This window comes from Primulina eburnea, chromosome 9, assembly GCF_022965805.1.
Source record: "Primulina eburnea isolate SZY01 chromosome 9, ASM2296580v1, whole genome shotgun sequence".
Taxonomy (NCBI): domain Eukaryota; kingdom Viridiplantae; phylum Streptophyta; class Magnoliopsida; order Lamiales; family Gesneriaceae; genus Primulina; species Primulina eburnea.
The window spans coordinates 3678571-3694342 of NC_133109.1; positions in this window are offsets into that span (position 1 = coordinate 3678571).

Below are 15772 nucleotides of genomic sequence, written 5' to 3' on the forward strand. Positions count from 1 at the left end.
CAAGTCGAGTAGTAATTTCAAGAAACAAAATTTAGTTAATGGTTTACCTGACATTAGCTTTGTTAAAAATCATGTTTGCACTGCATGTCAACTTGGTAAACAAGTGAGATCTAGCTTCAACGATAAAGGTAGTAAATCAACTTCAAAATGTTTGGAATTATTGCATATGGATTTATTCGGTCCAATCCCTATCATGAGCCTTGGGGAATGAAATATACTCTTGTTGCTGTTGATGACTTTTCTAGATTTTCTTGGGTAATATTTCTTGCTGGAAAAGATCAAACCAGTAGCCTTCTGATCAAGCTTCTGAAAAAGATTCAAAATGAAAAATCAGTTTCCGTCATTAAAATCAGAAGTGATCGGGGTACTGAGTTTACTAACAAAGTTCTTGAGTCATACTTGGATGAATAGGGAATACATCATGAATATTCAGCTGCCAGAACTCCTCAACAAAATGGAGTAGCTGAGAGGAGAAACAGAACTCTTAAAGAAACAGCTAGAACAATGCTAGCAGATGCAGACATCTCTCAGCGCTTCTGGACAGAAGCAATCAATACAGCTTGCTATACTCAAAATAGGACTATGATCAACAAAAGACATAATCAGACTCCATATGAAATATGGAAATGGAGTAAGCCTGATGTATCTTATTTTCATGTATTTGGTTGCAGATGCTTTGTGCACAATAACGGTACAAATTACTTGTCTCCATTTGATTTAAAATCAGATGCTGGACTATTTCTTAGATATTCAGCAGTAAGCAAAGAATTTAGAATTTTCAATAACAGAACTCTCAATGTTGAAGAATCTATTCATGTTATATTCAATGAAGATAGTAATTCTCCTGAAATTTCTAACAAATCAAATCTGAGCAACAGGTTAGACATGATTCATCTGGAATTGGACAGTGAAGATGACATAGAACCAAGGGTTAAGGATGCTCAAAATCCAGAAACAGACATCACTGTGGTGGAACCAGTAGAACATGCATAGGATGTGCCAGAACCAGTAGTTGATATTTCAGAACCTACTACTACTTTGATTTAATGTGATCCAAACTATTCAAATCAAGAATAAACTTCTTTAAACCCCTTTATTTGGAGAAAATCTCACCCTCCATCCTTGGTCATTGGGAATCCAGCAGCTCCATTAAGAACTAGAAGAAAAATGCTTAATGAATATATGCATGTTGCTTTCATTTCTCAGGATGAACCAAAGGAAATTGAAGAAGCTTTTCTGGATCCCAGCTGGATTGAAGTAATGCAAGAAGAGCTAAATCAATTTAAAAGAAATGAAGTATGGTTTCTGGTACCTAGGCCAACTCATCAAGCAGTCATTGGAACTCGGTGGGTATTCAGAAACAAACTAAATGAAGAAGGCAATGTAGTCAGAAATAAAGCAAGACTGGTGGCTCAAGATTTCAGACAAGAAGAAGGAATAGATTATTATGAGACCTTTGCACCAGTAGCAAGGCTTGAAGCTATCAGAATATTTTTAGCCTTTGCTGCATTCAAAAATTGTAAAGTCTATCAGATGGATGTGAATAGTGCTTTTCTAAACGCACTACTGCAAGAAGAGGTTTACGTCCAACAACCACCAGGTTTTATCGATCACATCTTACCTCACCATGTCTTTAAATTACACAAAGAACTTTATGGTTTGAAACAGACACCTAGAGCATGGTATGACACTCTCTCACAATTTCAAGTTAATCATGACTTTACCATCGGCACGGTTGATAAGACTTTATTCACATTCACCAAAAATAAGCATATTCTCTTAGTTCAAATTTATGTTGATGATATTATCTTTGGGTCAACTAACCCCAAACTGTGTGAAAATTTTGCTAAGATAATGCAGGATCATTTCGAAATGAGCATGATGGGAGGATTAACATTCTTCTTAGGATTGCAGATCAAGCAACTGGAAACAGAAATCTTTATAAATCAGGCTTAGTATACTAAAGAACTACTAAAGAAGTATGGCATGGAAACATGCTCTGCTGCTTCTACTCCAATGAGCTCATCTACTAAACTTCATAAAGATGAAAGTGGAATTTCAGTAGAGGTAACTCAGTAACGTGGTTTTATTGGCTCATTGTTATATCTTACTGCCAGCATACCAGATATTATGTTTGATGTCTGTGTTTGTGCAAGATTTCAGTCTAACCCTAAGCAATCACACTATATTGCTGCGAAACGTATTCTGAAATATTTAATGGGCACTCAAAATGTCGGCTTATGGTATCCTAAGGACTCATCTTTCAATCTTATAGGATATTCAGATGATGACTATGCAGGTTGTAAACTAGACAGAAAGAGCATCAGTGGTCTTTGTCAATTTCTTGGTGATAGGTTGATCTCCTGGTTTAATAAGAAGCAGACTTCCATAGCTACATCTACTGTAGAAGCAGAATACCTTGCTGCTGGAAGCTGCTGTTCTCAATTGTTTTGGATACAGCAACAACTAAAGGACGATGGAGTTCAAGCTTCTGAATCACCCATATTCTGTGACAATACCAGTGCTATAGCTATAACGCATAATCCAGTACTACACTCCAGAACGAAGCACATAGATAGATATTAGACATCATTTTATCAGAGACCATGTGCAGAAAAAGAACATTCGTCTGGAATATGTCCCTACTGATCAGCAAGCAGCAGATATTCTTACGAAACCTCTGCATGAGAATAAGTTTTCTTACTTTTGAAATATATTGGGATTAATTAATTTAACTTGATTTTATTAATGTTATTATCTGGATAATTACTATAAATTTTGTGTTAACTCTGTTCTCTTTGCAGAAGAATAAAAAGATAATTTAAGATAAATACTGTTATTTCATCTTGAATGTAATCGAAACCAGGTTACACTACTCAATTGAGTATCTACAGAATCTTGCCCCTCAGTAATCCAGTTATTCAACTCATGACTATTAATTTGTTTAAAGGACTCTGTGCTGAGAATCTTTTGGAGTAGATGCCTCTCTTTCCAGAGCATCATCTGAAGCAAAACCCTTTCAGTAGCAAGCTCAGAAACTTGATCAACTTGAAACTCCCGTTTGTACTTTCTTGCTCTTGCTCGTTGAGCAGTAGTAGAAACCAAACCATTCCAATACACATTCTGCAGCTCCTGCACTTTCAACCATACGGACATAACCTTTATCCAGACATACTCCTCTATAGTTTTCTTTAAAGTTTCCAGATGTGGAAGTGTCTCTGGTGTTACCAAGACATGAGTGCTGCTACAAGCATCAGAATTGCTTGAATCCGACATATCAAATTACTCTTTTCTTAATACTAGTTGTCTTATTATTTATAGACAGGTTGCATTTAATGGTGAAGAAGTTGAATCGTTCCAAGTCAACCAAACCGTTCTACTGAATTACACAGACTGAGTAATTTTATAGATTCTTGGGAAGCTGTAGAGACGGCGATTTGACTACATGAATACCAAGACTGATCTATCTTTTCCTTAAAAACCGTATCGTCGTATTTATTTATTGCATGAATTTAGGGGAAACTTTATTATGATTATTCTTGATTTTTTGATTATGTTTCAGAAGCAGAAGGTGGTTTGTCTTTTCAATAAAACAACATGTCCAATGGTTTTTATCAAGGATTTGAATTTATTTCAGCACTTTGTAACTTCTAGTAGAAGTTATCATAAGACGACAAACCCTCATCTGATTTCAGCACTTTCCACTAAATTTCAAAACTTTTAAAATCATTGGTCAATCTAACACGTTCCGAAAACTTTTCAAATACTCAACCGTAAACATATTGACACGTTTCCTTGTGTTTACACTGCCAGCTGTACATTGTTGAATACTTACAGCTTCTTATTTTATCTTTACCTTTACTATTCCAGACTACTTGCAATCTCGCTACTGCTTTCTCTCGTATTTCTCTCTACTGCAGCATCTACTTAATTCGTCTCGACTTACAAAAATGGCCGAAGCATATACCCTCAACGCCTATCAAGTTAACTTTGCTTCAGTTCTCAAAATCAAAGATGAGAATCTCGTCAAAATGTTCCAAACCATTGAAAAATCCGGACTCATGAAATTTCTGGAAGCACCTGCTGTAATTTACAAGACTGCACTTTTAGACTTCTACGCCAAGGCAGCTTGTTCACGAAGGAAAAATCATTCATTCTCAGGGAAATGCATCTATCTCCATTGATGCCGCATTATTGGGATCGACCTTTTTCCTTCCATGCTCAGGTATCTCTGAACTTTCTGATGTTTCTAAGAAGGAGATGTCAACTGCTCTCAGCACTTTCTCAGCTTTCGGAAAGGAACTTTCTCCATCTTGCTTCAAGAAACTTCTGAAAATGGAATATCAAGTGCTTGCTGATATTGTCGCAAAGGCACTGCTGGTCAAGGCCGGTACGTTTGATAAGCTAACCAAGGAGAAAGTTCAAGTGATGGTTGCTATCACTTCAGGAATTAAGATGGATTGGAGTCGATTTTTGTTTCGAATGATGAAGGAGATGATCACAAGGAAGAGTTTTGGATTTGCTGTTCAGATCAGCACAATGCTTAAGGATGCTGGTTTTGCGTTTACAACTGAACAAGATTATGTTTATGTAACAATGATTGATGCTGACAACGTACTCGCGTTAAGACCAAAGCCAACTGTGGCTGAATTTGTTGCATTGAAAAAGGAAATCGGGGATGCTGAGGTTCAAGGACCTCTTACGAAGATTAAGAGGAAGAGAGTGGTTATTACAACCGACTCTGATAAAACCGTTTTTGAGGAGTCTGCTGCTCCTATTTTAGAATCTCTACCTGCTACTCCCGACAAGAAGAAGAAGCCTCGCACTGTTCTCCGCATCAAGAGAATAGTTGATATTGCTGACGTGGACACTGTCCCATTGCGACAAGTGTTTCCATAAGCCACTTCTTCTGTACCAGAAGTTGTCGATCGACTAGCAGCAACTTCTACCGCTACAACATCCACCACTGCACCAACATTTAGACCCACTTCTGGGGTTGTTATTCGAGAATCTGCTTCAGGATCTTCTACTTTCCGACCGGTATTGCCTATTTCATCCTCTGATAAGGGTAAGGGAAGCTGATTGAAGAACCAAAATCTCATGGAGCCAAGTCATCCGTTTTGACTGGTATTGATCTTCACATGACAGAGATCGAAGATTCTGCTAGGAAAGCCATAAATTTCTTTGATGAATGACATAAAGTTCGAGTTTTTCATCTGTTCTCCTACTTCAAGACGTTAGGAGCTTATGGAAAAATGATGAAAGCCGATAAGAGAGTGTTCGAGTTTGCGAATACAGAAAATGTGATTGACGACATGCGTCGACGAAGTTACATCCTTGAGCAAATGAAATGTCAAAAGATGGAATCAGTTTTGAAAAATCTCGAATCAAATTTTGATCCAATGATTCCCACTGCTGCTCAAGACAAACAGATTATCTACACTCTGACTGAGAGATTTAGACAGATGAGTGAGCACATTCTTGCTCAAGAACAGGCTTTTGGAAAGCCAACTCAATATCATGTAGGCTTTGTTCCCGATTTTTCCCGAAATCAAACATTTGAGGATCAGACCCCAGCTTCACCAGAAGCTCAAGTTCCCAGTACTCCTGCAACGACGAAGCAGCCTACTCCATCTTTATCTCTAATATCGGTTCATGAACTGGCTTTAGTGGAAGAAGTCATTCAATCAATTGTCCCTACATCTTCTCCTGCACTAGCAGCAGATCAAGATGTTGATTTGGTTCAGCCGCCTTCTCCTCTAGTGGATCAAACAATGGCAGAATCAGATGCTGCTCCATCTCCACTATTGCCAAATCTGGAGAACTTTTCTGCTGAATACCAAGCAGAAATGGAAGCTCTTTTGAACCAACAATCTGAACCTGTTTCTGCAGAAAAGCCACTGGAAACCTCTGAAGATATTCAATCTGAAGGGAACACAGTCCCTGATCCTACTGTTGCTGAAGATACTGTTCCTTCTGCTATTGAGAACACTACTGCAGAACCACACGTTCCTACTGCTCCAGAAGTAAGCATTGCTGAACTTGGCCCCTCTACTGATCCAATAGATGTTATTCCTTCTTATGCTCAGCCCAAAGTTCAAACTTTTACGTTTTATCCACACATGGACAAACTGTTGGTGATGATTGCCTCGCTGAGATAAGGCACCGTATGCTTGAAAGGACTCCGTCACCAGAACTAGAACCATTCAATATCGAAGTGAGATAGATATTCTACAAAATAATCTCAACAATCTCTCTCATATAGCCAGGGAACTATCTCATGATCATGCCGCAGAATTCAGTGGTTCTAAGTTCTTTTGAGACCGTATAACAAATGAAATATTTAACACGGCAGAATCTGTGAGCAAGATGCATGTTGAGACCATTGTTTTCAGACAAACCATTTCCAAAGGTTATGGTACCATCATGCTCGGTAACACTGATATTCTTCAACGACTCACTGATCATGATGCACTTATTCGTTCATTCTCCACCACCATGGAATCTATGGATGCCAAGATTGAGTCTCAATCTCAATCTCTCACTGCTCTTAGTGAACGAGTTTCTACTTAGGCTCCATACCTGGAAATGTTGACGAATGGAATTCAAAACTTGTCTGGACGCATGGATAATTTAATTGCTCGGGTCATTGCCAATGATGCCAAAAAGGGGTAAGAAGAACAAAGAGGAAGAGATCAAGAAGAACAAGAAGAAAGGAGAACCAGAGACAACGCAAAATCATCAGCCAGATGAGGAGACCATGATATCTAGAATGAAGAAATCATATACAGGGATATTGGAACTAATGATTAAAATCTTGCTGCTTTTAAATTTGTGTTCTTTAATTATCTTAATCTAATCGTTATCTGCTTTATATTGCTTTTCTGATAATTTTTAGGTTTTGGCATCACCATAAAGGGGAACATTGATAGACCTAAATTAATTGTGGCGATGAAAACCAAAACCAGCAGATCATTCGTTAAAAACAGTAGACAAATGAAAAGCAGAAGTTAGCGTATTGATAGACCAGGAGCAGTACTCAGTTTTAACTAAATAGAAAATTAGAAGAAGTAATAAGTTTATCAGAACGGATATAGAATCAGAACCAGAAGATAGGACTTAACGGGACTTAACGTCTTAACGAAATCAGCCTTAAATGTTACCGTTACTTTACCTAGTACCAGTATTAATTGCACCATTAATTACTATACGAAGTTATTTAATACGCTTTACCGATTTTAGTATAAAACGGGACTGATTGTTCTGTAGCTTTTCTGCAGGAACCCATTTCGGTAATAAAGCTGATTGTATCAGAAGACAGGAGACACACTCTGATTATAGACGTTGGTCTCAAGTTACCTATATATATGGAATAAACCTATATAGAAGATACAAGAATTTTCAATCCTATCTATCCAACATTTTCTTGAGCAAATCGCGAATCTTTAAATATCTTCTAGCTCATAGAAGAGTAGCACACGCTTCATAGCATATATCCGATCTGATTGAGATTATCTCGTGCTACTGTTTCTTACACTCTTTAAAAATCGCTCAAATATTTATATCTTGTTGAGAAAAGTTTGTAATATGGAAAAGAGTCTTTTCCAGAACATTAATGTATTGTATTTCAATTGTGTTGAGAAGCTAAGAGTTTCAGTAGGCAAAAAGTAAGCCCTGCTAAGTGGGTGTGTACAACTGTTGTACTGTAATATCCAAAGTCTTTTAGTGATACCTTCTGAAAACAGAAGAAGGGGAGACGTAGAAGATTTTATCTTCGAACTTCCATAAACAACTACTGTCTACTACCTACTGTTATTACTGTTTTCACTTACTCCATCGGATTGTTTCCACACTTTTTATTGTAATCTGCTGGAAGTATACACAACAAGATAAACTATTATCTCTAACAGGATTTTATCATCTCCTTTACGTGAAAAAGAAAAGAAGGAGTTGAGTTTATTCAACCCCCTCTAAACTCTACATCGATCCCTAACAGACCCATAGTTTTGTCATGATAACATATTATCCCTATAAAATCTCTCATCTTTCATTTTATTTTCGAAGAAAAAAAGAAAGTAAAAATATGGCTAGATCCTCTGCACAAAAATTGAAAAATATTCGTGTATTTTGTGGATCGAGTCCTGGAAAACATGAAGTGTTTGTACAAGCAGCGAATAACCTTGGAAAGATTTGGCTGAGAGAAAAGTTCACTTGGTATATGGGGGAGGTAATATTGGGTTAATGAGATTTGTTTCCACATCTGCTCATCTTGGAGGTAGTCATGTAACGCTCCGAAAATTTAAAGGTCCACGCGAACCACATGCATTTGAATTATTAAATGCTCCTGTATTTTAATTAAATATTTTAATTGCATTAATTAATAATGTTTTGCATATTGACATGTTTAAATATATTTTTCTACATGATTGCATTAAAAGATATTTTTAAAGGTTATTCGAGTTGCGATCGAGGAACGAAGACCGATGGCTGAAAAAACGTAAAATGTTTTTATTAAATAATTATTTTTAATTGTTTAAAATATAGTTGATGGTTTTTCATATTTTTGAAAATAAATTATTTTGAGGTGATTTTATACGTCGGGAAGTAAATTTTATCAGTGTTGGTTTTTCAATAAAAATGTGAGCTTTTTGGCAACCCGACTAATAAATTCACAAATTTATTTAAACAAAAACTTTGATAATATTTTATTAAATCTTAATTAAGACTAATGGGCTTACTTTAGTGGCTTAATAGGTATAAGCTTAGTTAGTAATTTAATTAGCTATTTAAAATTTTAATCACCTAAAACCCTATTCATTATCCACGCCTCCCACTTTTAAAATTCAGAAACTCTCCCCAAAATACCATCAACATACACGGAACACACCTTCATAAATTTTGTAGAGAAAAATCGAGAGTTGCAAGGAGGATTTCTAGCCAAAGGTCTTGCCTCGTTCTTCGTCGTCAACGTTATTTCATGCGTATAAAACGCAAAGGCACGTCATACATCTCATTTTCTCGTCTATTACATCATAATATCGTTTTAAACATTGTTAATATGGAAAGCTTGATGTTTATGTTGTATTTTCGAAATATTATCCATGCATGATTTATACTCATGAAGTGTGGTTCGAAATCTTGTTCTTTTTGCGTGAAGGGGCTACCATGATATTAAGTGATGATCAAGCAAAGTTCTTATGTGAATTAGAGTCCCACACACACACCCAACTCACGGAAAAAACAAAGGAATCAAGGGAAAACCGATACTGCTGTCAAGGGGTTTAAGGGTTCAGGTTTCATGAATAAGGGGGAGGGCTGGCCTTGGATTGGGTTAAGGGCTGGCTAGGGGCTTGGTTGAGTCTAGAGTATAGTCCTAGGCAAGCTAGGACTCGGGTTTGAGGGCTGGGAGGAGTCCTGATACACAAGGACTCCTGCTCGGGATCATGGTACAGGATATGCGCAGGGGTCGCGCGGCTTGCAGGGTTGTAAGGGCTCTGTCCAGGGCTCAAGGCTAAGCTAGGGGGAGTCTTAAGGTTCCTAGGAAGGTGTGTGAGTGGTTGGTTTAGTGGCTGGGCTCCCTGGTAGAAGCCTGGACGCGAATCGTAGAGTCCTATCACTAAAGGAGTTCTCGGCCAACTCTTGCATGTGGTTGGGGCCTTTGTTTTTGGGTTTTGGGATGGTTTATAAGTGATCTAAGGGTTCAATAGGGTACTATAGGATTTTGGTCATGGTTTGGATCAACTTGGTTTGGGGGTGACTCGAGAAAATCGAAAGATGGCTCGGGGTCGAAGTTTATGTGTCATAATAGGGTTTCTAAACTAAAATAAATTGAGAAACGGCTCACGGTGGTCGAGTCGTAGTTCATAAGGGCTAGAATAATATAAAAAGACTAAAATTTGAATTTAGGAATTTTATATTAAAGTTTGAGATTTTTCGGGATTAAAACACCGTCAAAATAATTAATTAAAGATAAATGAAAAAATTTAATATTTAAGCTAAATAAAATTATGCAAAAATTAATTCAGGCTTAAATAATTATATGGGACATGTTAGAGTAAAGAAATTAAAGAAAAGTCAAAATCGAGGAATTTTACGTTCAGGGGTAAAACGGTCTTTTTACACCTAAAAATTAGTAAACGTCATGGCAGTGCCCTAAATGTTGTTTTTATGATATTATGATTATTTTGAAATTTTTATGAAATGTTTATGATTAAATTATGATTTTTAAATGTCTATGAGATTTTTATGATTTAAGGAAGACATTTAAAAGACATGTTGCATGCTTGGTTTCAAAAACAAAATGTTATGTTATGCATGATTTTAAAGTGATGAGAATGTATAACGTTGAAGGAATTGAAGTAATTGTGACTATTGAGATATGAGATTTGAGGTAAGAATGGGAATATCGTGAGGAGAAAAGGCCTCAGAGGGAGCCCATTTATGGGCAAAGACCCCAGAGGGAGCCCCGACGATCGTATTTCTATTCGAAAGAGGATAGGCCAAGGCTCAGTTGATGGGCGAGAGTGTCACTGATGTCCCCGCCGCCCAGTACTGTGGTTATATGTAGATGGATCCATCGACTTTTGAGGTTTGAGGAAAGTTACAATTAACGATCTGAATTCAACAAAAGAAAATGAAAGGGAAAATGTTTATGATCATGTTAAAAGGTTTATGTTATGTCATGTTGAGGAAAAAGAAAAGGTTAAGGTTTATTTATGCATATCATGAAAATGTTATTTTTACGTAAAAGTATTTTCACTGTTACATGCGATTTTATACGTATTATTTGTTATAAAGATTAAGGTGTGTTGATTCTTTAGACTCACTAGGTGTGATGGATGCAGGTGAGATTGAGGGAGGTCTTGATGGATGATTGGACTAGACTGAAGGTGCACACAACCCGAGGACCAGCGCTTCTAGTTTTTCCGCATTTACGATTTATGATTCATGATTTACGTTAAAGATTTTAAGACTATTTATTTATTCTTTTGAGAGATTTTTGAGAGGTTTAGTATGGACTATACTTTTCAAATTTATTGCTTTTTAGGTTTGGTAAAACAGTTGACGATTTCATTGTATGACTATTTCACTTGACTTTTGAAATGCTAGTTGGTTGATGTCTTATTTTAAGTAGTAAAATATTTTATAAAAATATTTTCATGTGGTATATGTATATGGCCGAAAATTAAGTGTTTTAAAAAAATTTCTAGTACTTTTAAAGCAATAAAAAGGACAGACGTTTCAAGTCAGGTTTTGGGAATTATTCTTACAGCTTTAGCTGAAGGAAATATTACAAGAGTTACGAATGATGAGGAATTATAAGTTTCTTCTATGTATGAAAGAATCACCAAAATGATTGAAAATTTTAATCAGATTGGAATTGATTTGAGCGGTATATTGATATGATATCATTGATATTGTCATTGTCAGATTAAGAGATTGACAGAGTTTGGATTCCAGACCAAAACTGCAAACGAAAGGTATAAGTCAATGTGGTATTGGGACATCGACTCAAGTAGAATGTACTTGAGTTTCCCTAAATCACATACTTATGATTATATTTTATCATTGTGTTATTGATTTGATTAAATGCTTGTTCTATGGATGTATAGGAGCATGCATTAGATGAGTAATCTTGTGACAGAAGTACCTGATAGTGGCGGGGTAACCACGGGTACATTGCACGATGTCACAAGATAAAGTCTTGGCGATAGTGCCAAAGTCTGTCACCGGATGATTTGCTATCGATGTGGATAGAAATGTGGCTTTTTCTATTACTGGTGATCGGTACTGTATCGATGTGGATAGAATTATAACTTCTTCTATTACTGATGATCGATATCATATCGATGTGGATAGAATCGGAGTTTTCTTCTATTACTGGTGATCGATACTATATCGATGTGGATAGAATCATAGCTTCTTCTATTACTGGTGATCGATACCTTATCGACGTGGATAGAACTGGAGTCTTTTCTATTACTGTTGGTCGATATAGGAATGCCAACGTCTGGATACCAGGATCCCTAGGCTAGGATTGAGTCTAGTCCGAGTCGTGGAGTCACGAGTATTGTCGACAGTTTTATGTTGAGCATGTTTTCTGATTTGATACTGATTATTGTTACCTGTTACATGCTTTATATTATATATATGATTGCATGTTTCGTTGATTTATACTCGGAGTATATTCTCACCGGAATTATCCGGCTGTTGTCTTGTTTGTATGTGTACATGACAATAGGTGGGACAGGATCAGGGTCCAGAAGATGAGGAGAGATCGTGATAGAGTGGAGACCTCGGACTTGGATGTATATAGGGTTTTGACATTTGATACTTAGATGTTGAACCTTAGTTTTTATTAATTTGTAGACGGTACAGGACATGTACTTTATTTTATACTGAGTTGTATAGTAGTTGATTTCACTACGTTCCGCATTTTTAAAAAAAAATTAGACCCTGTTTTATAATTGAATAATTAGTCCCAATGACGATTATGAACATGATTAGCGTCCGGGTCCCCACATGATATATGATTCTTATACTAGAAAATACGAGCAACTTCAAGTTTGGGGTCTATTTACTCTATTTTAGTATAGTATAATGGAGTGATAGTGTAAAATATAAAAATAATGTCATAATACAAAGAGCGACGGAGTGATATATGAGTGATCTAATAGAACCACTTGATGTACTAGAAAATACTGTTTTTTGGAAGTGGAAAGTTGGATGTTTTTTTTTAAAAATGTAATTGAACATTAATGATTTAGTATGAATGAATCGATGATATTTTGTATTATTCAATGTATAAAAGGTAATCGAATTGATGTTTTTTGGACTATTTACTATATTATAGTATATTATAATCATGTGAGTAAAAAATATAAAAGTTGCGTAAAATAATTCAAAGAGCGACTGAGAGCGACTGAGTGATATATGATTCTTATTATAGGAAATACGAGCAACTTTACGTTTGGGATCTATTTACTCTATTTAAGTATAGCATAATGGAGTGATAGTGTAAACTACAAAAATAATGTCATAATACAAAGAGCGACTGAGAGCGACTGAGTGATATATGTATGATCTAATAGAACCACTTAATGTACTAGAAAATATTGTTTTTTGGAAGTCGAAGGTTGGATGTTTTTTTTTAATTGTAATTGAACATTAATGATTTAGTATGAATGAATCGAAGATATTTTGTACTATTCAATGTATAAAAGGTGATCAAATTAATGTTTTGTGGATTATTTACTATATTATAATATATTATAATCGTGCGAGTATAAAATATAAAAGTGGCGTAAAATAATTCAAAGAGCGATTGAGAGCGACTGAGTGATATATGATTCTTATAATAAAAATAATGTCATAATACAAAGAGTGACTGAGTGATATATGAGTTATCTAATAAAACCAATTGATGTACTAGAAAATATTGTTTTTACCTTATTTCACACTATTTTTTATTTTATAATCTCTTATCTATAAAAATATATCATAAAACATGAACTTGCTTACTATTTTTTACTATATAACTCAGTCGTCATTCGGTCGCTCTCAGTCGCCCTCAGTCATTTTTGCCTTATTTCACAATATATTTAATTTCGTAATTTCTTATACATGAACATACCATAATATAGTAAATAAGATATAAAACACGAATTTGATCACTTTGTTTTTACCATATCACTCAATCGTCATTCGGTCGCCCTCAATCGCTTTTTAGCTTATTTCACACTATTTTTCATTTTGTAATCTCTTATCTATAAAAATATGTCATAATATATTAAGTAGGATATAAAACATGAACTTGCTCACTATTTTTTACTATATAACTCAGTCGTCATTCGGTGCTCCTCAGTCGTTTTTGTCTTATTTCACACTATGTTTAATTTCGGAATTTTTTATCCATGAAAACGTACTATAATATAGTAAATGTGATATAAAACAGGAATTTGCTCACTTTGTTTTTACCATATCACTCAATCATCATTTGGTCGCCTTCAATCGCTTTTTAGCTTATTTCACACTATTTTTCATCTTATAATCCCTCATCCTTAAAAATATCATAATATATCAAGTAGCATATAAACCATGAACTTGCTCACTATTTTTTACTATATAACTCAGTCGTCATTCGGTCGTTCTCAGTCGTCATTCGGTCGCCCTAAGTCATTTTTACCTTATTTCACACTATGTTTAATTTCATAATTTCTTATAGTTGAAAACATACCATAATATAGTAAATAGGATATAAAACACGAATTTACTCACTTTGTTTTTACCACATCACTCAATCGTCATTTGGTCGCCCTCAATCTCTTTTTAGCTTATTTCACATTATTTTTCATTTTATAATCTCTTATCCATAAAAATATATTATAATATATTAAGTAGGATGTAAAACTTGAACTTGCTCAATATTTTTTACTATATAACTCAGTCGCCATTCGGTCGACCTCAGTCATTTTTGCCTTATTTCACACTATGTTTAATTTCGTAATTTCTTATCCATGAAAACGTACCATAATATAGTAAATGTGATATAAAACACGAATTTGCTCACTTTGTTTTTACCATATCACTCAATCGTTATTCGCTCGTCCTTGATCGCTTTTTATAGCTTATTTCACATTATTTTTCATCTTTTAATCTATTATCCATAAAATATATCATAATATATTAAGTAGAATATAAAACATGAACTTGCTCACTATTTTTTACTATATAACTCAATCGTCATTCGGTCGCTCCCAGTCGTCATTCGATCGCCTCAGTCATTTTTGTCTTATTTTACACTATGTTTAATTTCGTAATTTCTTATTAATGAAAACGTACCATAATATAGTAAATAAGATATAAAACACGACTTTGCTCACTTTGTTTTTACCATATCACTCAAAAGAAGAGCAGCCCAAAGAAAGAAGAAGAAAATGTTAGTTTAGGTTCAAAGAAAAAAAAAGATTTTAAAATATTAAAAATAAGGGTAAAATGGACATTTCAAAAGTGAGCGTTAGTTTTTTAAATATGATGTTGTTGAGTGTTATCTTCCTAAATTTCCCTTTTAAAGTGGCCCTAGTTAGTATTACCCAACTTTAAACAAGTTTAAAATTGCACTAAATCAGTCAATTTATTGAAGAATTTTAATTTGATGGGAAAATAACGTTTTTAGTCCAGTAATTTGTTCAATTTTGAGTTTTAGTCTACTAAGTATTCAAAGTTTGAGTTTCGTATTGTAACTTTGATATTTATTTTGTTTTTGATTCTAATTTGTCGGAGTGCTGATTTGACACCGAAAAATATTGACATGTATGATTATCCTCGGGTAATCAGGCTGATGTCATGATGATGCATGCCCTAGAATTCCAACGGGAACAAAGTTATCTATATTATCCGGTGGATTGCCCATCTATCTCATACCCCGTTCATCGGGATATCATCAGCGATAATATATCAGCATTTAAAACAAAAATCGATAAGTAAATAGACTAAAACCGAAAATTTGACAAAAGAAATCCCTGATTAGTATCATGAAATAATTAATTTAGTCTCCAAATAATGAAATTTCATTACGTACATATGTCGTTTATAATAACCCTTTTAAATCTATTAACATTAATACTCTATGGAATACAAATTCTTCAAAATATCATTATGTTTTTATTCCCATTACAATGAACACGTGACATATTTTTTCTCATTTATCTACAAGATTATAAATTTTATTCACGTAACCAATAAATTTACGTAATTTTTTGACATAAATATC